Here is a 22623-nt window from a genome sequence, read left to right as displayed (position 1 = left end):
GAATGTTCTGGGTTTAAAGTCTCTGTCTAGCACTTCTTAGCTGACAATCAGAATAGACCTACTTGAAAGCAAGAACCATTTTACTCTTGCTGTCACCTTTGTATCTATAGCACCCAGCAGACCACTGACCCATAGAAGGTGCATAATAAAACACTTGTTGGCTGACTAATATATATACAGTGCTTTGATCATGTTACACTCAATCACACCCTACTCTCTGTGACCCTATTTGAGTTTTTCTTAGTGATGATGCTGAAGTGTTTGCCATTTCCTTCTGCAATTCATTTGACAAATGAGGAAACTATGGCAAACAGGGTGAAGTGACTGGCTCAGGCTCACACAGCTGATAAGTGTCTGAGGCCAGATTTAAATTTGAGAAGATGAGTTTTCCTGATTCCAGGCCCAGAGCTCTACCCACTGTGCCATCTAGCTATTCTGAGAACTGTTAAAAAATCAAATTAAAAAAATCTATAGATTAAGATCTGGAAATAATAAAGATATACATATATATGTACATTTCAACTATTATAATTTAATGACCTTATTTCTTTTAAGACTAGACAAAAAAACCTTTCCTGTTGTAATGTCAAGTAATTCTTATACAAAAGAAATACTGTAACAAATGAATTTACAAGTCCTTAATCTATTTAACAAGTTACATTACTTAATGAAGGTGGTAGTTTTTTGTTACAGTACTTACAGGCACATTCCATAAGCACAGTGAAAATGTTCATTTTTCTTGTTCTATATACTATTCTACTATGAATACAGCCTAAAATCACATTGATTTTTTCATTACATCATACTGTTGACTTCTAATGATCTTGCAGACTAAGAAAATTTGTTATTTTAGCAGACTATTTAAAGAGTCTCCACTTTTGTACTTTTATATGACTGATTATCTGAATCCAAATTTAAGATTTTACATTCACTCTGAAGAATCTATCATCTCATCCAGTGAGGCAGATCACAACCAACTCTCCATTAACATCCTGTGCAGTTCTTTTCCATGTACTCCCACAAACTGGCCATCAGGGGAGTTGGAAGAGACTGGGCATATATTTTTTTCAGGGACAATGCCATGTCATCCAGTGCTAAATGGTGCTAATTCCAATTCTAAGCCATCTAGTACATCCAGATCAAATTAAGTCTAAATGTGAAGGCTCCTGTCAGATTTCAAATTGTACTATCAAATGGTAATCATCAAAACAAGCTAGCACTGGTTAAAACATAAAGAGTAGTGGATCAGTGAATAGACTGCATACATGATATATAGTAGGTAATAACTATAGTAAGCTTTTGGATGAAACAAATTGGATTGCAACAAATGCTCGATATCACTACTGATTACAGAAATGAAAATTAAAACAACACTAAGGTTCCATTTTGCACCTATCATAGTTACTTTTACAGAAAAGGAAAATGACAAATATTTGAAGAGAAATGAGAAAATTGGGACACTAGTACACTACTAGTAGAGTTGTGAATTGATTCCAAAATATTAGAAAAAATTTGAAACTATGCCCAAAGAGCTACAAAAATGTGCATACCCTTTTTCACAGCAATGCTGCTACTAGGTCTGTATACCAAAGAGAACAAGAAGAAAGGAAAAGAATTCATATGTAAAAAAAATTCATAGCAGCTATTTTTGTGGTTGCAAAAAACTGGAAATTGATAGGATGCCCATCAAATGGAGAATGGCTGAACAAGTTGTGGTATATGATTGTGATGGAATACTGTTGTGCTATGAAGAGCAATGAAATGATAAGCAATTTCTGCCAAACTGCTCTTCAGTCTCCCCAACGATTTTTTAAACCAAATGATGACTTCTTATGCCCAAAATTTTAGTCTTTACACTTATCAAATATAAGGTTACTATATTTCTTTCCTGCTGAAATTGTATGTCACTCTGTTCCACCAACTCCCTTTCTATTTCTTGGCCAATATTAGACTGTTTTGATAATTATAGCATTATTGTATAGTTTAATATCTAGTACACTTTTAAAACCTCCTTCATTTACATTTTTATTAGTTCCCATGATATTCTAGATTTTTTGTCTTTCCAAATGAATTGTTATTGTTTTTCCTAATTCAATAAAATAATTTTTAGTAATTTAATTAAGATGGGTTTTCCCCCAAACTGAATCTTTCATTAACATGGTAGTTGTCTTTCTAACACATATATACAAGTCACACATTCTGAATGATCTGTCTGAAAAAAAAAAGATGCCTAAATATGCCTAAAGGGAATATTTAGAAAAATTCCTTTAAAGTTTTCATTATGTCCATATCACTTACAAAGATACTGTTAAATCTTCAAGGAAGCAGAATTTGGGAGGAGAAAAACATCTCATCTTTGGAAACAAAATTATCAGTCTTTGCAGATAATATGATTGTATACTTAGAGAATCTTACAAAATCAACTAAACTAGAAACAATTAACTTCTTTAGCAAAATGGCAGGATATAAAATAAATCCATATAAATCATCAACATTTCTATATGTTACCAAAAAAGTACAACAGCAAAAGATAAGAGAAATTTCATTTAAAATAACTGTAGATGATATAAAATATTTGGTAGTCTACCTGCCAAGACAAAGCCAGGAACAATATGAACATAATTACAAAACTCTTTTCACACAAATAAAATCAGATCTAAACAACTGAAAGTATATCAAATGTTCACAGGTAGAGTGAGCTAATATAATAAAAATGACAATTCTACCTAAATCTACTTATTCAGTGCCATGCCAGCCAAAATGCCAAGAAATTATTTTATAATGCTAGGAAAAATAACAACAAAATTCATCTGGAAGAACAACAATAGGTCAAGGATTTCAAGGAAATTAATGAAAAAAATGCAAATGAAGGGGCATTGGCCGTACCAGACCTAAAACTATAAAATAAAGCAGTGGTCATCAAAACCATTTGGTACTGCCTAAGAAACAGAGTAGTAGACCAGTACAACAGTTAGGTTCACAAAACACAATAATCTACTATTTGATAAACCCAAAGACTCCAGCTTTGGGATTAGAATTCACTATTTGACAAAAATTGCACAGAAAATTGGAAAACAGTATGGCTGAAACTAGGCACTGACCAACACCTAACACCCTATATCAAGATAAGGTTGAAATGGATTCATGATTTAGACATAAAGGGTGATACTACAAGCAAATTAAGAGAACAAGTTATAGTCTACCTCTCAGATCTGTGGAGAAAGAAGGAATTTATAGCCAAAGAAGAACTAGAAAATGTTATGAATACAAAATGGATAATTTTGATTATATTTAATTAAAAAGTTTTGTACAAACAAAACCAATACAGCCAAAATTAAAAGGGAAGCAGAACACAGGAGGAAAAAATATGTATCCAAGGCTTCTGATAAAGACCTCATTTCAAAAATACATAGAGAACTGACCCAAATTTATAAGAACACAAGCCATTCTCCAACTCATAAATGGTCAAAGGATATTTTGATTTTCAGATGAAGAAATTTAAGTCATTTCTTTGCATAGAAAAAATGCTCTAAATCACTATTGATTAGAGAAGTACCAATTCATTAGAATTTCCTACTTCAGAGTCTCTCATAGTTTTGACTCTACATTCTTCCCTGAAATTGCTGCTTCTACTATTACTCATTATTTCTTACTACTAATTCCAATGGATTTTTTCTCAGCTCTCATTCTTCTTAATTCCTCCGCATCTTTTAACACTATCACCCATTCCTTTCTTCTTTCGGTGTAGTTTTCCTATAGTGACTTCTATAATAATCTTTCCTGATATAAGAATCTCTACATATCTGACCATTCCTTTTCTGTCTCTATTGGTAATTCATGCCTCCCAGAAACATATCTCTACATGTCACTCAAGGCTATGTCCTATGGCCTCTTCTTTTCTTTCTCTACACTCTTTGTTAAACCTTTCTCCATTCTAATGACCAATAAATACACATATCTATCTTAATCTCTCTCCAACCCAATCAATACTATCAGGTGTTTGCAGGTCATCTTTACCTGGATACCCAACTGGCAATTTAAACTCAATATATGTAATACAGAATTCTTTTCTTCCTCTCTACATTTGTCCTTCCTCTTAATTTTCCTATTTCTGTTGAAGAGACAAAAATTCATTTTCTTCCCTTCTACATTTGTACCTTTTCTTAATTTTTCTAATTCTGTTTAAGAGACAGACAATAATCTCTATCATCCAAGCTAATAAACTCAGAAATATACTTGTTTCTTCATTTACCCCCTACATGCCATATTCAATCAACTTCTAATTCTTATGATTCTATCAACCAAATATCAAGTACGTAAGTGCCTACTATGGCAAGGACTGTTCTGGTTTCTGAAGAATAAAAGCAAAAAGCACAATATTATTGCTTCTTAGAATGAGCTTACATTCTAAGCAAGTAGGAAGAAAAAACACATGGCATAAATGCCAAGTTAATATGTACATATCAACAAAGCTTTAAAATATAAAGTACTATGGGAGGAAAAGTACAACAAGATGGGGGAGACCAGGTTTTACACTAACAATGGAACCTGAGTTGTATCTTAAAGGAAGAGAAGAACTTAATGGGGCAGAATGAAGAAAAATATGCATTCTACCTTCATAACATTTCTTAAATCTATTCCTTTCAATCAAGCAAGCACTTATTAAAATGACTAACAGGTTTTTAAATACTTGAAATATAAAGAAAAAAGTGAAACATATTTACCCCTCCAGAAACTGACAACCTGGCTGAGTCAAACAACATGTACACACACACACACACACACACACACACACACACACACACACACACACACAATGTGTATTTTTAATGGCATATAAAAATACATATTTTAAATTTTAATCGGACCTTTTGCTTTTACATAGCCGATATCTCCGAATGAAATCTTTCCCATTCCCCAATCCAAAGAGCCACCAAAATTTTACCAAAATGGGAGTAGGGCACATGTATAGATTCCATCAATCTGTTAAGATGGCATCATCTGCATGGAGAATGCTGGGAAGTGGTTTCCAGGCAAGTCAAGAAGACAGAAGCACACATGGACCTTCTATAATTATTCTGGCTGTTCTATCATATAGCTGGGTCAGAGGCTTTCTCGACTAGCCTAAACAATAGGCATTTTTCAAAAGGATTTACAGCACCAGCCATGTATTGGCTACATTCATTTCTGAAGAAGACAGGTAACACTTTTATTAATGTCTTCTGGTAAGGGAACCATGCTATAAAGTGAGACCTCCCATGCTCATCTCTTGAGATAGTATAGTTTTCCCTAAAATGGTCTTTGGTCTTTAGTCTTTTTGCTTGTTCTATTCTAAGTATCCAGAATGGAGTCTTTATTCAATTGGGAGCATGAACCAAAGGGACCCCTGTTAAAAGTTAGTAAGAATGTGAGCTCTTTGAGGCAGGGATTAGTTTTTATATCTCTAAGAATTACCACCCTGTCTGTGTACACTAAATATCTACTGGATTTGAGGAAATATTCCAAAGATAAGAATTAGAAAAGGAATAAAAAGAGGCAAGATAGTTCAGGGTCTATTACTTCTATTAACAATCCAATGATTTTTTTCCCAAGAAATAGTCTTGTGCTAAATCCTCTATCATCTCATTCGGTCATCTCTTCTGCCACCTAATCCTTACTCAAATTTTCTTCTAAATTAGCAATCACATGAAATTTCTATTTTTAAAATGAATTTCATCATCATCATCTGTTATTCTCGTTTATCAAGAATCTTTTATATTTTGATTCTGTAAGCTAATATATTGGTTAGCTTTCTTGACAAATTTGTTAAGCATGTCTTTTTTAAATAACTTTCAAAATAATTTTTATTGTCAGGATTTTGTATTTTAGTTCTTCTGTAAAGACTTAGTACCACGGAGCTGACAATATACCAGGAAGCGATGAGATTGCTCCTTCATTCAGCTGGGGCATCTCTACAAATAGAAATGGTTTTCTAATACACTGCTGATTACCTCCCCAAAAGAGATGTTCCACAAGATTCATGGCCACACCCTGGACTCCACACCACAATTTCTCCTGGCTTTATATTTGTGGTAAGCACTCCCTTAAGGATGGGTTTATCAGAATGATCTCCTCCAGCAACAATACTAACCACAGCTGTGTTTGCAAGGACCACTTTCGTTGAGCCTGAAGGTAGCTTCACGCATGTTTTCTTGATTTCAGATTGTGGGAAATCACTGTGGCTAACTTATCCTGGTCAACAGGCTTTTCTTCAAGACAGCAAACTATGGTCCTTTCAGGCATAGTTCCGACTGAGAGGATATTGCTAATGTTGAGCTGAGGTTTCTTACCATAGTACAAAAACTGGTCCATATGGATACCTTCAACAGCAATGAACAACTTTGTCTTCTTTTTAAATCAGTAAGGATCCCAGAAATGTACCTTTGCTGGAGGAACCCTTCAGCCTGGATCATAGATTATGTCCTTTATGACACTTTAATGTAGCCATATTGTAATGCCAGAGAAACTGAGCAAGATAGAGGTTAGAGACCAATTTAATAGTTTATTAAATGGAGAGATATAATGGGACCAAATGGATCTTGGTCTCAGGGCTGGACAAAACTATCTCAAAGAATCCAGCACTAAGTATCAGAGAGCAAGCTTTTTTATAGGATAACAAGAACAATGACATAATGTGGGAGGTACTTGGATGGGGATAACCTAATGGGGGGGGGGAGGCACCTAGGATGACACAATGGAGGGAGTTACTGGAGAGGTTACTGATATTCTAATGATGTCTAAAATGGATAAACCTTTATCTTGTCAAACATTAAGAAGGAATGACTATAACCTAAAGATATAAAACTTTTATCTCATCAACCATTTAAGAGGGAATGATTATAGCCTGGGGTTTTGGAGCAGAGCAACTGAGGTAGACCTTTATCTCATCAAACATTAAGAGAGAAGATTATAACCTGAGGCAGAGTAACTAAATAGGACAATTAGGGAAACTAAGTCAGGACATCAAAAGGGAACTGTGGCACAACAATATCTCTTGGTGAAGTCTACAGCCCAGAGCTTAGTGGCTCTTTCCTATGCTGCACTTGAGAGTGGAAGACAAAGCTCACTTCCTTCCTTTGACCATGGATTGCCAGGCCCAAGTTGTGCTCTGGACTTGCTAGAAAAAGCAAACATGTCTTCTTAAAAGAGCTGAAGCCAGAGCTTGAAGACATGCCAGAAAAAATGTCCCTCCAGATTGATTCCACTTTAACTGAACAAACTTTTATTAAGCAACCATTATATATGGCATTTAGCTAGCTAGGTACTGGATATAAAAATACAAACCTCCCCCAAAAAAACCTGTCCTCAAGGAATTTGCATCCTTCCAAGGGGAACTCTAACAGAGACAACATTTTTTTTTTTTTTAAAGTGAGTAATGAGGCAAAAAAGAAAACTAACCTGTGGAAAAATCAGGAAAGACCTATTGTAGGTAAGAATATTTGAACAGGGCTTTGAAGGTATAGAGAGGCACATTCTGAGCATGGGAGGCAGTCTGCAAAAGCTGTGAAATGGAATATAAGAGTTCAAAAAGTTTATCTGTAGCAAAAGAATAAGGTTGGGAACAACAAGGTAAGGCTGAGATGACAAGGGCCTAGAGGACTAAGACCACTACCAATAAAGGTGTAGTGTGGTAAACACAATTATCTCCCTAGTTGTTGAAGAAAACAAAACTGGTAGTCAAGAATTAGACTGATAAAAATGGGACCACAGAGTTCAGAATTTCTCAAATTAATTTAATCTCAGAATACTAACCTGGGCTTTGAACCCCAAAAGTGGGTGTGATGGGAATGCGTATAAAATATATCTGAGAATAAAAAGGAAGAGGTCAGGAAAATCATCAAGCTAAACAAATGAAATTAAGTTTTGATACAAAAACAAACAAAAGTGGTAGGCCAGTTTGTTTAGAAGGTGGAATGAAGGAGTAACATAAAATATCTAAAAAGATAGGTGAGATCCAGTTTGTGGTGTAGTGGGCTGTGAATGTCAGCCCAAGGATTTTCAATAGGGAGAGCCACTATAGAGTCTTAAGTAGGAAAGTGACATGATAAAACCAAAGTTTTAGGAATATTCTTTTGGTTGTTGAAGTAAATTGGAAGAGGAATAGAGAAGGGAGGAATTATAAACCAACAGTCCAATTAAGTGGCTAAAGTAGTAGGTAATAAGGGCATGATACATGGTTCATATTTCAGAGAAAACTGACAAGAAGTGGTAACTGAAATACAGATAGAAGTGAAGCAGTGAAAAAAGTCAATATAATTTTGAAGCTGTGAATTTGGATAAATGGAAGGATATAATACTCTTAACAAAAAAAAAAAAAAAAAAGGAAGTTTGGTTGAAAAGTACTTTTGGGGGGGAGATAAATTTGTGAACATGCTAAGATTGATACACTGAAAAATATTCCAGAGGAGGATTCTGGAAAGATGGTGGAGTAAGTGAGTAAATTTTAAGTTCTCCAGATTTCCCCCACAAACAGAATATGTACCTCAGGGTGAACATAGATTGCTGAAAAACCAAGACGACTTGGGGCATAACAGGGATCTCCTGGCACAACCCAAGAGGATCTGAAGAAAGATGAATGGGCAAAGAAGAAAGAACCCAACCATGGAAACTTACTATGGGAACAGGGAAAACTGGAATTCATCTTTAGAGGACATTGAAGTAAAAAGAGCTTCTTCTATCCCAAAGAATAACCTTAAAAGGCTCCTTGCCCAGAGAAAATTTATAGAACTCAAAAGAGATTTAAAAAACCAAATGAAAGGCATTAAGGAAAAACGAAAAAAAATAAATAAAAACCATCCAAGAAAAAAAGATTATAAAAAAAGTTATCCAACAAGAAAAGGAGATAGAGTCTCAAAAATGAAAATAACTCTTTGAAAATTAGAATTGGGCAAGGGGGAAGACAATGAAGCTATGAGAGACTAAGAAATAACAAAAACAGATTATAAAGAATGAGAAAATAGAACAGAATATGAAACATCTTGTAAGAAAAACAACAGAAGAGAAAACATAAGAAATTATTGGACTGCCAGAAAGTTGTGACCAAAAAAAGAATCTTTACATAATCCAAAAAAATTTGTCCTGAAGTGATAGAACATGAGGGAAAAGTAGAAATAGAAAAAAAATTCACTGATCACCACCTCAAAGAGATCCTTTGTGGAAAACACATAGGAATATTATTGCAAAATTTTGAAATCCCGAGATCAAAGAGAAAATTTTGCACGAAAAAAGAAAAGCAATTAAAATACGCTGGAGCTATAAATAGAATTATATAAGACTTATTAGCAGCCACAATAAAAGAGAATAGGTCCTAGAATCATATATATTGGCAATCAAAAGAACTAGACCTGTGGCCAAAAATATCATATCCAGCAAAATTATTCACAATATTTAATGAAAAAAAAATGGATTAGCAAATAATTCAATGAATTAGCAGATTTTCAGAATTTTCTATCAACCAAACCAGAACTCAATAGAAAATTTAACATATAAGAACCAATGTCCAAGATTAATTTTAAGGAACTTAATATGGAAAAATTGTTTATATTTTTTACATGAAAATGTATATCACATATTAAAGATTGACATCACTAATTGGGTAGGTCAAAAGAAAGATGTATTCAAATGAGATGCAGAAGAATAAACACAGAGGCATTAGAAGGGAGAAAGAGGGCTCATAATTCTAAAAACCTATTCATATTAGGAATATATTTAATATGCAACACTACATATATACCATGAAGTGTATAGGTAGATAGATAGATAGATAGATTTTTGGAGAGTGGTGTATGTGTATATGTACCACTCTCCAAAATCTATAAAGAAATAAGGGGGGGGGGGGAAGAGATAGGTGGAGGAAGAAGCAAAGGGAGGGGGAAAAAGATAAGAGAGGGGGAAGAAGATAAGGGAGAGGAATTCATGGGTGGGAGAAGGTTAAGTAATAACAAGGCAAGTTAAGGATCAGAATTAAAGTAGAAGAGTTAGCAGGGAAAGGAAAGAAGAGATAGACATAAACACTACAACAAGAATCAGGAGTTGAATTTATTAGGGGAAAAAATATGGCTAGTAATCATTGTTCTTAGACACAGTCAAACTTTAAGATCTATCAAGAAAGAAACTTACATGTCAGCCATACTAATATTGCTTTAAATGCATGTTTACATATGGGTACATGCATGTTTATGTATACGTGTGTCTGAATGTATGTAGATATGTATGCATTTTGCTCCATGTATGAGTATATATACATATATACATATGTGTGGATGGATGTCAATGTATATGTAAATGTGTGTGTATGTATGTTTCTGGGCAGGGGCATATGTGTGTGTGTGTATACATGTGTGTGTGTATAAATATAGATATGTCTGTGCTTAACTATAGCTTGCTTGTGGGAATTGGAGGGGATGAAAAGGAGAAAAAAAAAGTAAAAAAAGTATAAAGCAGAGAACAAAAGAACAACCTATAAGGAAGTAAAAAAAAAAAGATAGACACTCATAAATATAATATATATCCTTTCTTGAACTGGAACTTTATTGTTACATATTTTGAATATTCCCTGACAGTCTACTGGGCACATGACAGTGTTTGCTTTGTTTTGTTTTTTTTTTTTTTCTTTTTAAATCTATGAATTTAAAAAAAAAATTCCAAAGAAACTGAACATTCCATCTTTAATAGGCAGTTCACAATGTTGAAATAGAGCTCAGAAGAGAGATTATAGTTAGATATGTATACAGAGAGAAATATACTACATCTATTTAACTATGCAGATTTGGGAGTTATTTGCATAAACCCATATAGATGCTGAACCCACAAATATTAATGATATAACTAGATAACCAACAGTGAAAATATAATGAAAGAAGAGGCTCAGGATTAAAGGGGACATACCCACTTAGAATGAGAGATGATCTAGCAAAGGATATACATTTTGGTTATGTATTTATGAACAGATCTAACTATTGGACATTGTATTACAAGGAGAACGGTAAAACTATGTAATTTAATAGAATACATGTTGTAAGTTCTGTTGAAGAAGATATGAGAGCACCAAAATGTTAGCAATACCAGGAAACCACAACCTTAGTCTTGATTACATTTCGGGGGTGTTGTTTTTAATATTTATTTCTGTTACTCAATTTATGAGATAAGGCCTTCTAAATAGCAGGAGTCAAACACTCAAAGAGTAACAAGATAACCAACCGTAGGGCACAAAATGACTTGGACTTTAATCCCTACAAAGCACCTTAGAATGCAAGATTCCATACAAAATGCAAAGAGGACAAAAATCCATATCATTATATTTTTAAAAGATCGCCAACTATATTTCTGGAACCTCAAATAAATATCAAAAATTCAGGGTTTGGTTTTTATTAGCAGTAATAACTAAACAAGCTATAAAACCAGCTGAAAAATTTCCTCTGGGACTTCTATAAGTTGTAAACACATCCACAAACAAAGGGGCAGAATAAAAAATTCAGAATTGTCAATGTAACCTGGATTCTACTGCTCTGGCTACGATCCTTCTTCTTACACGCGATGGCTCTAAACAGGCTTTAAAAATTCAATCATCTAAAATTTTCATCAGATTCATAAACTGAACTCCCAACTCTCTAAAAAACTGACTCTGGCTAATAGCCCCCTGAATATCCAAAAATCATACCCTGGCATTCTTAAATATGTTTGAGGTTTGCTCTTAGGTAATTCCCTGAATTTTCTTCTCGAAAATAACCTGTGCACTTGAAGAAAAATGGCGACAATGAAGAACTGGCAGCTGTTCCATTCACTAGCCCCAAACTTTTGGCAAAAACTCTTATTTCAATTTTATGAGTATTTGATAAAGAATATCTTTTTGTATTCTATATATGGACACCTTGAATTTTACAATTTATTGCATGAAGAATCCAAACTGTACCTGACCCATCTGATCAACTGAGAAGAAGTTCATTCAAACAATTATGGTCTGCTTACAGAAGAATGAAAATTAATTTGATCATGGCACATTCTGGGCTCTACAATCTACTAAGGGGCAACAAAATGACTGACTTGTGGGAATGTGAGATGGGGACAGCATACTGCTAAGATAAAAGAATCAAGGAAAATTTGGACCAAAATAAAAGATACCATGCTTATTTTCAAAATGAAAAAAAATTACACATAAAAATTATTCTTGATACATAAATAGTTTAATTTGTAGAAAGTCTGTGGGAAAACATGGACAAAAATTAAAGCACAGACAGGTTATTAGCAGAAATTGAGTGGATGCCCATTAGTTGAGGAAGGGCTGAATAAATTATGGTATATGAACATAATATAATATTATTGTTCTATAAGAAATGATGAGCAGGCTGATTTCAGAAAAGCATGGACTAATGTCAATGTCAATGTTAATGATGCTGAATGCAGAACCAAGAGAACATTGTACACAGTAACAGCAAGATTAGGTGATGATCAGATAGACTTGATTCTTCTCAGCAATATGGTGATTCACAACAATTTCAATAATCTTAAAATGGAAAATGCCATCCATATTCAGAAAGAGAACTATAGAGATTGTATGTGGATCAAAGCATAGTACTTTCATCTTTGTTTGCTTGCTTGTTTCCCTTTTGGTCTGATTTTTCTTGCACAACATGAAAAATATGGAAAATGATTGTATGTTTTCACACTGTTTCTTATGTTGAGGAAGGGGAGGTAAGAGAGGGAGGGAGAAAAATTTGGAACACAAAATCTTACAGAAATGAATGCTGAAAAATAAAATCCTCCCCCTCTACCCCTAAAACTCAATTTAGGTCACATACAGTTTCACAGCATGCTACTAAGAGAGATCTCTCAAAAATGGCTTGAATCCCTTAAGCAACACTCTGAATATGAATAATTTTCAACCTTTTGGAGGCCATCAGGTTTAAGTAACTTGCTCATTACCTCAAAGCTAGTAAGTGCCTGAGGCCAAATTTGATTTCATATCCTCCAGATTCCAAGGCTGAAGCTCTTTCCATTGTGCCAGCTCTTCAAGTTCACATTTCTTAAGCTTAGGGATAAAAGTATCTTAAGAAAGTTGGTCAAATTTAGTATCGAACTCAAGATATACCATTTCCACACTAGTCTCAACTTACTAAACAATTAATTCTAAAAAACAAAAATAAAAAGATGTTAACTGGCCTGAGTTACTCATTATCCATAATCTTGGGTAAATCATTTCATCTTTCTGGGCCTCAGGTTCTTCGTTTATAAAATGAGAAGTTTGGAATATGTTTCTTCTAAGGTCTCTTCTGGCTCTATATCCTATGATATTCTAACCCCTACAATACTCATTCCTAATGGTAATTATTATCCTTCTCTAAGTGATCACAAACCACCTGTTTAATAATCCATTCTGGAATGGTGCCAGGGATCAATGTCAAGTTCAGCAGTCTCTAGCATTCATCCTGTCCCACCTTTTGTATATCTAGACAACATTCACCCACCTCCAGTCTTTTGGCACTTCTTCCAGTGTCCATGAGTCCTCAAAGATTTCTGATCATGGTTCCACAATCACATCTGCAAGATCTTTCCGTTTCCTGGATGTAATTCGCCTGAGCTTGGAGAATCATTTAAATCAGCTAGGTGCTCACTTACTATATCCTCACCTATCTTGAGCTTCAAGTTCTTCTTAATCATGTCTGTTCTATCTTTCCAGTTTGTAGATCATTATCCTTAATACAGAAGAGAAAAGCAAAATGGGAGATAAGCAGCTTTGCTTTCTCTGTCATCTGTTAACATCATACCACCTGTCCCACACCACAGACGTATCCCATCCTTGTTTGTTTTGCTCCTTCCAAGCACAGTTCTTAGAGCCACTTTAATTGTCCTTGAAATTTTTTTTTTTTTAACAAGCTTCAACTTATTCTGGATTTAGCCTTACTCTCTTTGCAGAAATCTGTGCCAAGTTTAAATCTGTCCTATGCTATGTGTCCTTCTCTCACAAAAGCCATTTTGTGAATGTTTTCTCCATGTCTGAGTTCATCAAAGAATCTTTGAAGAAATTACATTGGTTTCATTAGATTCCTTCCCCTCTGCTTTCTTTATGGGTTCTTTTGTCTCTATTCTCAGAATTTCTTATTTGAGAACCTCTCATCTCTTTTGGAACATATTTCCCTGCTATAGCTGCTCCCACTGGGATCATATTTATCTTTTATCTGCAAATTCTGAAATCCAATTTCCTAAAGTTTAGGCTGGATTTTAAATTAAGTGAATTGAATTCAAGTCCTGTCTGTCCCAAATACCACTTATGCCACCTTTGACAAGTAACTTCATGTATAGAAAGGATCCAACTTTTAAGGTTTTTTCCCATTCCAAATTTATGACCTCATATATGTTCCATTTAAGTCCCTCTCAACTTTAAATATATGATCCTAAGGTCATTTTACTATGCCCCAAATTCTTTTAATGTCTTCATACTTGATTATATAGCCACTATTTTCTGAGGTTTTAAAAATTAGGTCCCAAATACAGTTTCCTTATGAATTCCTAATTTTTTTTTTTTATAAAACAAAACTGTCAGCAAGGAAAGTCAAGACTGTATTATAGAACTTATTTTCAGTAAAATGAGATGTCCAGCAATTGTTGGGATAACTAAAGCCTCCTATCACTAAACATTTCCTTTGTACAAGTTTTTGCATTCAGTTTTAGAAAAGTATCATCAATAATTTCCACGTAAATTGAAGTCAAGAGAATAATTTAAAGGTCACATCCTGACTCACAACTAGATTTCTACTCTCAGGTTAACTGATTTCCACATAGATCTTCTTGACATTCAGTTATATTATTTGTTTTTCTGACCAAAACACATTCTTTCATTATTTCTCATTAATATATGCCCACAATATGCATTAATACAGAACAGTTAGGTGGTATGATGGATAGAATGTTGGACAAAGAGTGAGGAAAGTTTATTTGCCTAAATTCAAATCTGTCCTCAGATACTAACTAGCTATATGACCCTGGGCAAATAACTTAACTTTGTTTGCCTCAGCTTCTTCTTCTGTAAGGATAGTGTAAACCACTACAATGTTTTTGCCACTCCCCCTCATCAAACCCAGATGAAGTCAAGACGAGCTGGACATGACTAAAACAAATGAACAATAAATACATTAATATGGAGTTCTCAGTCTCAATCTTTTTCCTGTTATCTTCAGTGAATTAAGCTGGTTGTCTCCTCTCATATTGCTCTTTCCTCTGTCATATCTATTGGTCTCTGATACTACCTAATATAACAACTTTTTCTTAACATTTTTTTCTGCCTCCTTTTCAAATTTTTATTTTGGTCTTTTGACCAGATCAATGAATCTTCTGTCCCAGTTCTCATCAAACAGACTCCAGACCTTGTCAGAAATCCATCGTTCTGGTAGCATAAACTATAGTCCAGAAAATTAAATTCTTTTCTTCAATATTAACTAGGTAATCAGCTATTTACTTCCTCAGAGAGCAAAGAAGAAAAACAACTTTTCACAAGTTCTGGCCACTTCTTTTCTATATTTCAACATAATCAGATTTCTTCCTTTATAAAAAATAATCAAAAAATTCACTGAATTTTTATAGCCACTTATCCCTATTCTTCAAATTCCATCCTTGAGAACATCATCTACTTAACAGAATTAAATCTCAGGCTCTTGTCTAGCCTGATCAATGTTATGAGAACAAGTAGATTCTAGTGCAAAGCTAGACTGGGGATAGCAGAAATCTGGAGAGGAAGATTTATCTTAAATAATTTTTTTGCTTATAAAAGGGTTTGTTTTTTAGCTCTTTCAAAAGTCATAACAGCCCCAAAAGTGAGGGGTAGGACTCTAAATAAAGGACAGTCTCTAAAGTTTATGGTTTAAGGCTTAGGAAGTCTCTAGTGAGCTCTTTTATGGAATTCAAATCTTTAAGGATTCCATAATGTAAAAGAAAAGATTATGAGAATAGTGAGTCAGGCTTCTGTTTAAACAGATATGGAAGCAAAATCCTGGCAATCTATTCAAGCATAATTAGAGCATTTCAATTAACAGTATAGATTGATTTGGAAGTGATAAAGTTCCTACCTTGGTCAATGGATCTTATACTATTTTCCCTACATTACTTCCAAGGACTATATTATCTGATCCTATGGTTTTGATTAGTATGTTTATTTCTTCAAGATGCCCTTTGTAGTTTCTGCTTAAAAGGTTTCATTTTTAGCAAGATGTCAAAATTAACACTACACAATGATTAGACCTAAGAATTGCAAATACCCAGAATATTTTTTAATATGAAGTCCTTTATACTCAATTTTCCAAATATTATTAAAAAGCATCTCCAAAAAACTGTCAATGAATCATTTATTCACATGGAAAAGAACAGAAGAAAATTCAGATCTGGATATGGCTCTGTATTAGATATAGATAACAAAGCAATCATGGGCATTGGGTTCTATTTCAAATACGTTAAAAAATAAGCAAGATGTAATTCACAATTTCATATATAATCCCAACTTCTGAACTTCTTTATATGGAAATGTTCATGTTTATTATGTTCTTCAGCTTGTACTTATGTAAAAATCATATTTCCTAAAAGCTCTTACTTTTCTCATAAGCCAAAATAAACAAATGTTTTTGCAACTGTGCATACATCTCTCTATTTCTCTGGTCTCAGTTTGCTCATATGTAAAAATAAAGAGGCTAGAATAGAGAATTTTTAAAGTCCTCTCCAGCTCTCAAGATCATATATGGATTATTATAATCTTTTAATTTTGGTCTTCTCATTTCCAGGTTCTCATCCCCTTCCATCTGTCCAAAGTGGTCTTGCCAAAATCTTTCGACTACATTACTTATTGATCTATTCCTTTGACTTTCTGAACCAAATGCTAATTATGTTTGCTTCTAACACTACCATCAGATCAAGTTTGACTCTGTCATTTTAAAATTTCTTTACGTTCTCACAAAATACTTCATTTCACATCTTTCTCATTGCCATTTCCATCTATTTTCATTCAAGCTTTTCCACTTCAGTACAATACATTTCCTATATTCATAATTACTGACTGACTTTTCCTTATGACTAAAACAACTTGACACTTGGACTCCTCTAAGACACTGCCTCATCCAGCTTACCTTTGTCCAAAAGTTCACCTTCTTTAGGAAATCTATTCAAATTAAGGGAATAAAAAGATGCTCATTCATAGAACAATCCAGTTACATCCTGTTAGACTTCACCCCACTCTGGAGACTTTATTTAGAAAAGACCAAGAATTGTATTTGCTCTTCTTTTTTCCTGAGCTCCTCACAATAAACTCGTGCTCTTCAGCCCCTAAATATTGTGCTTCACAACTGGCATATTGTGAGCAATTAAACAACAGCAAGAGGCATGTTTGCCAAATGGAACACATTCAATTGCCTAGGCACAGAAAATGGCTGTTAAGCAGAAAACAGAAAATGTTATCTCCTACCAACAGTCTGCATGGTTAGAGTAGATCAAGGGAGGTGGGTGCAACTAGAGAGATCAGAGTTTACTATTATCAACAGACACGGGTCATTTAGAAATCACTCACATAAAAAATATTACAGCTCCTCTTGCCAGGTAAACTGCCTTTAACTCTGTTATAGATAGGAAGGAATTAATTTATACACAGGCTTATATTTCTCAAATATATATCATATATATATAAATGCTCAAGCTGATGAATAGTGTAGAGAAAAAGAAGAATTTTAAAATTAATTTAAACTTTAAAACATTTAAGATTAAGAACTAATAATAAAGTCATCATCATAAACCACTACAATTTCATATGAATTTTGCAATAAATAAAGAGAATGGTAAAAAATCTCAGTCATACCTCAAATACCACATACCTCAAAAAAATACCTCAAAAACAATCCTTTGTGTTCTAACAGAATCCATTCAAATACTTTCAAGTTTCATAAACATAAACAGTTAATTTTGCCAACAGGAAAATAAGTTTCCTATTACAGGTGAATGGAAGTATCAAGAACAATAATTTGTGCAAACATATCCCACTTTATCAATCAATTTACAGGATTATAAACTTAGAGCTGGAAAGGACCCTGGTAATCATATAATCCATTCCATTAACAAAAAGATAAGAAATTGAGGTCCAATGATATTAAATGACTTGTTTAAGTTCATATAGTTATTAAGTGGTAGAACCAGAATTGGAAGCTGAGCCTTTGAACTGCAAGTCAAAGGCTCTTTCTATTGGACCACTCTCCAAAAATCTCTTCAGCTAATTACATAAATGACTGATATAATATGCTATGGGAAAGCTCATCATGAGCTACAATTTACAATGCCAAGAAGTCATCTACCCTGAAGATAATGTAGTGGATACTCCTTGGCACCAATAACACTTCCTATTAACTCTATTACAGCTTAAGAGACAACATCTATCTTGATGTACAATTTGAATAGGGAAATAATGAGCAATTGTTCCCTAGGAAGATGTTCTGGTCTACACATCCTATAAGCCATAACTTCTTAACACGTGGGGTCAACATCTAACCCACTATACTTCATTCATTCGCTTAGTATATGTTGATGAAAAAGGATGAAGTCAACTGAACGTTCCAAGTCCCAAGGAGACTTAATTAATTCTGAATCATAACAGCATTTGAAAAAATATCTGGTTTAAGATAGTATAAATCAAGTTGACTAATGGTTATTAAGGATCTACTATGTATCAGGAAGGGACAGCTAAGTGATACAATGAATAATGTGCTGGACCTAGAGTCAGGAAAACTTATCTTCCTGAGATCAAATAAGGCTTCAGACATTAACTGTGTGATCCTAGGCAAGTCTATTTAAGGAAATGGCCAACCACTCCAGTATCTCTGTTAAGAAAACCTCAAATGGATCACAAAGAGTTGGACATGACTGCAAAACAACAACAAACATGCTAGGAATTTTACTAAGTGCTGGGAAAATGAAAAAAAAAAAAAAGCAAAAAATAGTTCCTACTCCCAAGAAGTTCAAAGTTTAAAGGAGATAACAAGCAAGATTAGATACATAACTATATACATAACTGTGTATGTATATGCATACATATTTCATATGTACATACATATATAGTAATTTGAAGATAATACAGAAGAGAAGATGCTAGTATTAAGAAGAACCAGGAAAGGCTTCTCATATTTGGTGGAACTTTAGTTGAGACTTGAAGGAAGCCAGGGAAACCAGGAGGCAGAGATGAGGAGAAAGTCAGTTTCAGTGAATGAAAATCGTCATGTGACAGGAATAGCAAAATGACCAGTATTATTGGATCACAAAATATGACAGGAAATAAGGTGTAAGAAGACTGAAAAGGTAGGTAAAAGACAGACTATAAAGGGCTTTAATAAACCAACAGAGGATTTTCTATTTGATCCTGGAGATAACAGGGAGTCAGTGGAGTTTAATGAATTAGAGAGAGATGACATGGTCAGACATGAGCTTCAGGAAGATCATTTTTTACAGTAGAATGGAACATAGATTAGAATGGGGAGAAATTAATTTAGAGACACCAATGATCTCTAACCTTACTTTTTCTGTAAGTTAAATAAGAACTATTTTTGTAACCTTCTTGAGGGCAGAAACTGTATCATTTTTATTTCCATAACTAACTCCAAGCACAGGTTTTTCTTGCACACAGCAGATAGTTAATGTTTTTTGAATTTAATAAAAATGCTCAATCAACCAATCAACAGACATGTATTGACATATACTATATACTAAGTACTAGGAATACAAAGATAGAAGCAATCCCTTCCTTTCAAGAAGATTCCCATCTACAGGGAAAGACAGCAAGAATACAGAAGTAAATACAAAATAAGTACAAAAATCAGAACACAATGCTATGTTCCAATGCACTGAAAACTAATGCACTTGTCTGCATAGCCACAAACCTCATACCTAGAAAGCCACTAGGTGATGGAGTTTTTGGCAGGGCAACTCATCAAAACCATCTATTATCATTGTGTGAAGAGGCTGTGGTCTCACCTCAATGATAGAATAGCCACGGCAATGAAACTGTGTTTTAGGGTAAGGAATGAAATTTACACAAACACTCTTTGAGATAACAGTTATCAAAAAAATCTGCTTCTAAAGAGTAAAGAATTATTTCAGCAACTGCCATAAGTTAAATTTGTTGCTAAGCTGAAAATTAATCAGTCTCAGATTGTTTTGTTGTTGCTGCTGGAAATGCTTCCCACTATTATAATAGCCATGCTTATGTAATATACCCCAAATGGCAAAAGCGTAAATTACTGAGGCCTAACTTAAAAGGATGGGCTGGAAATAGGTTTCAACGTTATAATTGTTCTAAATCATTTTTAAAACATAACAAAATTATTCAGAAATGAAATAATTATGCATCATTTAGTATCACTGAAGTGCTAAATTTAAGAATAAGTTTGAAATTGCAAAAAAAAAACAAAAAAAAAAAATCTACCAAAAACCCTAGAGTTCTGAGGATAATAATATAAAATTATGTAGTTGAATTAGACCATTTCTAAAAGTCCCTGGTCCAGAGCTAATATTCTTAATTTTGTTTTTGACAATGAAAAGTATCTTTTAGCAAAAAAAAGAAAATAAAGGGAGAAGCTTTACTTAGTCTATTTTTAAAAGCCTTTTGTTCTACTATAAATAGTAAATCTTTTATCAAAATGTGTAATAAGTATAATGTGTTTAAAATAAAATAATGGATTTTAAAATATATTAAGTTAAAATGCAATGTTATTATTGTCATATTTTCCCCAAGAAACGCTATCATAATGTTTCCTTTCTTTAAAAAAGTTAAAATTTTAAAAATATCATACACCTGAAAGCAATGATCAAAGTAAAAAAAAAAAAAAAAGATGACAAGTTCTCAAATACAATAATAATGATTGAAAAAATATATCTCCTGGTAATGGAGCCCTTGACTTTTCTGCCCCTCCCCCATCATTTTTGTATTTGAGTATATGAGGAATCTATACAAACTTTATAATTTGTAAGTACATGAACAAATGTTAAACACAAACATTGAATCATATTATAGGAAATTTTTAGGTTTTCTACTGCAAAGTAAACATAATAATCAAAAATTTAGTAAATATTAATTGAATATTTAGTATATTATTATTCACAACTGTTTCAACAAACTTATAAAAATTAAAACTTCAGGATGTTTTGTAATAACATAGTATTGTCTTAGTTTTACTACAAGGAAAAAAGGGTTTAACGATTTTTAAAATCACTAATCCTAATATTATTCTCATTTTAGTTGCTTCCATCATGTGTTGCCTCTAATATTCTTTTTTCCTTTTGATCTTACACCTTGCTATTTCTCTCTTCTTATCACATTAGTAGCCAACTATCTCAATGACTCTTTTTTTTCAGAGGCAAGCTATATAGCAAATCATCTCTACTAAAAACTAAGTTGATTCAAAAAAATACTTGGAATAAATCTCTCTATACCTCACTGTAATTTCATCCTTAACTTCAAATTCAACTAAATTAACTTAAAATTCAACTTTTTTAGCTATAATTTTTATTAATTATAAATTACTCTAGAAAGAAATATTCATTTGCAAATTAAGTTACTCAAAGCCTATCTAATAAAATTTAAAATTTTAATAAGTAAAATAATTTAGAAGTGGTTCTGTTAAGCTTAAGTAGAAACTCATTAAGTCAGATTTATTATCCACTCTCATTCTCCACATGGGATGCTGTGAGTTTTGAATGAAACAACCCCAATTGTAACAGAAGAAACATCTGTTGCTTTTTCCCCATCAGGACTTTTCTAACTGAAAAGAAGGGCTTTTCTCCCCTTAACTTTAAGTGATTACATTCCTTAAAATAACTATGTTGTTTTTTTTTAATGCAACACATAGTTCAAATTTTATTATACTGATCAAGGAAGTACTGATTTCTCAATAAACATTCACCTAAAAAGTTCAGTTGGTCCATAAGCTGTACATTAAAGTTAAGAACAAGTGATTTGGCTGACAGAATACTGTTTAGTCCTAAAAATATGGACTTTAGAAGTATTCTTCAAATGGTCAACTCAATTAAGCTGTCATACATTCTGGGATCATGTCTTTAAAAATATTCAGTGTTAACACATTTGTACACAGGACCTTGTTTGCTATATTTTCTTTGCCAGTCCAAAACTAACATAATGGCAGTCACTGGCCCAAGAGGCAGACACCAAATGGTGCCACCCACACTCTCACACTGTGCCTCATAATAAACCATAAAGCTGTGGAATGCACCAGCCCCTTTATGAGCAAACAATGCCTGAGCTTCATTAGAATACAGCTGACATTTTCAAAGCACAAATACTTTTAAGAAAATTGTACTAGAAAATGGTAATGAAACATCTATAAAAGCTGAAATACTTTTAAAACATCACATTTATTTCTAGTGACCATCAAAAAACAGTTTATTTTTTGCAATTAAAAAGTTTCAACAGAAACTTGCCCCCTGTTAGGGGCAAAGTTCATTTTATTAACTATTGGAAAGAAATGAAAGTAAAAACTGTTATGATATAACAATTTGGACTGCTTGCCCAATCAATAATCACATGAAATTCTTTTCAACAAATAATTTTATCAT

At 33.4% G+C, this 22623-nt stretch overlaps 1 protein-coding gene and 1 pseudogene across 6 annotated transcripts in view; both read right to left on the bottom strand.

The window, feature by feature from the left end:
* The window catches only part of TFDP2 (transcription factor Dp-2), a 165625-nt gene that overhangs the window by 69689 nt on the left and 73313 nt on the right, over positions 1 to 22623 (bottom strand). The window contains exon 2 of one of the 6 annotated variants that reach the window (XM_051983351.1): positions 13503 to 13730. The exons of the other annotated variants lie outside the window; for them this stretch is intronic. The gene's annotated coding sequence lies outside the window, so the exon portion shown is untranslated. The remainder of the gene's footprint in view (positions 1 to 13502; positions 13731 to 22623) is intronic. 6 annotated transcript variants of the gene reach the window in all.
* On the bottom strand, positions 5933 to 7211 carry LOC127553346 (60S ribosomal protein L8-like; annotated as a pseudogene).

The sequence above is a fragment of the Antechinus flavipes genome, chromosome 3 (genome assembly GCF_016432865.1).
Source record: "Antechinus flavipes isolate AdamAnt ecotype Samford, QLD, Australia chromosome 3, AdamAnt_v2, whole genome shotgun sequence".
Lineage (NCBI taxonomy): Eukaryota > Metazoa > Chordata > Mammalia > Dasyuromorphia > Dasyuridae > Antechinus > Antechinus flavipes.
This window is presented reverse-complemented; position numbering and strand designations above follow the sequence as displayed.